This window comes from Vulpes vulpes, chromosome 14 (assembly GCF_048418805.1).
Source record: "Vulpes vulpes isolate BD-2025 chromosome 14, VulVul3, whole genome shotgun sequence".
NCBI lineage: Eukaryota > Metazoa > Chordata > Mammalia > Carnivora > Canidae > Vulpes > Vulpes vulpes.
In genome coordinates this window covers 79,448,200-79,451,412 of record NC_132793.1, presented here as the reverse complement: position 1 = coordinate 79,451,412, position 3,213 = coordinate 79,448,200, and positions in this window count along the sequence as shown.

The window sequence follows — 3,213 nt, the reverse complement described above, 5'->3', positions numbered from 1 at the left end:
TTCTATGATTTTGATGGACTCTTGTCTCACATTTAGATCTCTCATCCATTTTGAGTTTATCTTTGTGTATGGTGAAAGAGAGTGGTCCAGTTTCATTCTTCTGCATGTGGATGTCCAATTTTCCCAACACCATTTATTGAAGAGACTGTCTTTCTTCCAATGGATAGTCTTTCCTCCTTTATCAAATATTAGATGACCATACATTTCAGGGTCCACTTCTGGGTTCTCTATTCTGTTCCATTGATCTATGTGTCTGTTTTTGTGCCAGTACCACACTGTCTTGATGACCACAGCTTTGTAGTACAACCTGAAATCTGGCATTGTGATGCCCCCAGATATGGTTTTCTTTTTTAAAATTCCCCTGGCTATTCGGGGTCTTTTCTGATTCCACACAAATCTTAAAATAATTTGTTCTAACTCTCTGAAGAAAGTCCATGGTATTTTGATAGGGATTGCATTAAACGTGTAAATTGCCCTGGGTAACATTGACATTTTCACAATATTAATTCTGCCAATCCATGAGCATGGGATATTTTTCCATCTCTTTGTGTCTTCCTCAATTTCTTTCAGAAGTGTTATATAGTTTTTAGGGTATAGAACATTCACCTCTTTGGTTAGGTTTATTCCTAGGTATCTTATGCTTTGGGGTGCAATTGTAAATGGGATTGACTCCTTAATTTCTCTTTCTTCAGTCTCATTGCTAGTGTATAGAAATGCCATTGATTTATGGGCATTGATTTTGTATCCTGCCACGCTACCAAATTGCTGTATGAGTTCTAGAAATCTTGTGGTGGAGGGTTTTGGGTTTCCTATGTAGAGTATCATGTCATCGGCGAAGAGGGAGAGTTTGACTTCTTCTTTGCCAATTTGAATGCCTTTAATGTCTTTTTGTTGTCTGATTGCTGAGGCGAGGACTTCCAGAACTATGTTGAATAGCAGTGGTGAGAGTGGACATCCCTGTCTTGTTCCTGATCGTAGGGGAAAGGCTCCCAGTGCTTCCCCATTGAGAATGATATTTGCTGTGGGCTTTTCGTGGATGGCTTTTAAGATGTCGAGGAAAGTTCCCTCTATCCCAACACTCTGAAGTGTTTTGATCAGGAATGGATGCTGTATTTTGTCAAATGCTTTCTCTGCATCTAATGAGAGGATCATATGGTTCTTGGGTTTTCTCTTGCTCATATGATGAATCACATTGATGGTTTTACGAGTGTTGAACCAGCCTTGTGTCCCGGAGATAAATCCTACTTGGTCATGGTGAATAATTTTCTTAATGTGTTGTTGGATCCTATTGGCTCGTATCTTGAGAATTTTTGCATCCATATTCATCAGGGATATTGGTCTGTAATTCTCCTTTTTGGTGGGGTCTTTGTCTGGTTTCGGAATTAAGGTGATGCTGCCCTCATAGAACGAATTTGGAAGTACTCCATCTCTTTCTATCTTTCCAAACAGCTTTAGTAGAATAGGTATGATTTCTTCTTTAAACGTTTGATAGAATTCCCCTGGGAAGCCATCTGGCCCTGGACTCTTGTGTCTCGGGAGGTTTTTGATGACTGCTTCAATTTCCTGTCTACAAGAGACTCATTTTAGACAGAAGGACACCTACAACCTGAAAATAAAAGGTTGGAGAACCATTTACCATTCAAATGGTCCTCAAAAGAAAGCAGGGGTAGCCATCCTTATATCAGATAAATTAAAATTTAACGCAAAGACTATAGTGAGAGATGAAGAGGGACACTATCTCATACTCAAAGGATCTATCCAACAAGAGGACTTAACAATCCTCAATATATATGCCCCGAATGTGGGAGCTGCCAAATATTTAAACCAATTAATAACCAAACTGAAGAAATGCTTTGATAATAATACACTTAAACTTGGTGACTTCAATCTAGCTCTTTCTACCCTCGATAGGTCTTCTAAGCACAACATCTCCAAAGAAACGAGAGCTTTAAATGATACACTGGACCAGATGGATTTCACAGATATCTACAGAACTTTACATCCAAACTCAACTGAATACACATTCTTCTCAAGTGCACATGGAACTTTCTCCAGAATAGACCACATACTGGGTCACAAATCGGGTCTGAACCGATACCAAAAGATCGGGATAGTCCCCTGTATATTCTCAGACCATAATGCCTTGAAATTAGAACTTAATCACAACAAGAAGTTTGGAAGGACCACAAACACGTGGAGGTTAAGGACCATCCTGCTAAAAGATGAAAAGATCAACCAGGAAATTAAGGAAGAATTAAAAAGATTCATGGAAACTAATGAGAATGAAGATACAACCGTTCAAAATCTTTGGGACGCAGCAAAAGCAGTCCTGAGGGGGAAATACATCGCAATACAAGGATCCATTCAAAAACTGGAAAGAACTCAAATTCAAAAGCTCACCTTACACATAAAGGAACTAGAGAAAAAGCAACAAATAGACCCCACCCCCAGCAGAAGAAGACAGTTAATTAAAATTCGAGCAGAACTAAATGATATCGAGATCAAAAGAAGTGTGGAACAGATCAACAGAACCAGGAGTTGGTTCTTTGAAAGAATTAATAAGATAGATAAACCATTAGCCAACCTTATTAAAAAGAAGAGAGAGAAGACTCTAATTAATAAAATCATGAATGAGAAAGGAGAGATCACTACCAACACCAAGGAAATACAAACGATTCTAAAAACATATTATGAACAGCTGTACGCCAATAAATTAGGAAATCTAGAAGAAATGGATGCATTCCTGGAAAGCCACAAACTACCAAAACTGGAGCAGGAAGAAATAGAAAACCTGAACAGGCCTATTTTTTATGTTTTTAGATTCCACATACAAGTGATACCATGCAGTATCAATCTTTCTTTGATTTATATTGCTTAGTAGAGTGTCCCCGAGTCCCATCTATGTTGTCACAAAAGGCAGGATTTCCTTCTCTCCTATGGCTGAATAATATTCTGCTGTGTGTGTGTGTGTGTGTGTGTGTGTGTGTGTGTGTACATCTTCTTTATCCATTCCTATGTTGACAATGATATAGGTTGTTCCCATATCCCAGCTATCGTGAATAATGCTGCAACAAAAATGCAACTGCATACATCTCTTCAATACCCTGTTTTCATTTCCTTTGGAATATATCTTCAGTTGGGATTGCTGGACCCTATGGTAGTACTATTTTTAATGTCTTGAGAAACCTCCATAGCATTTCCCTAGCGACTGCA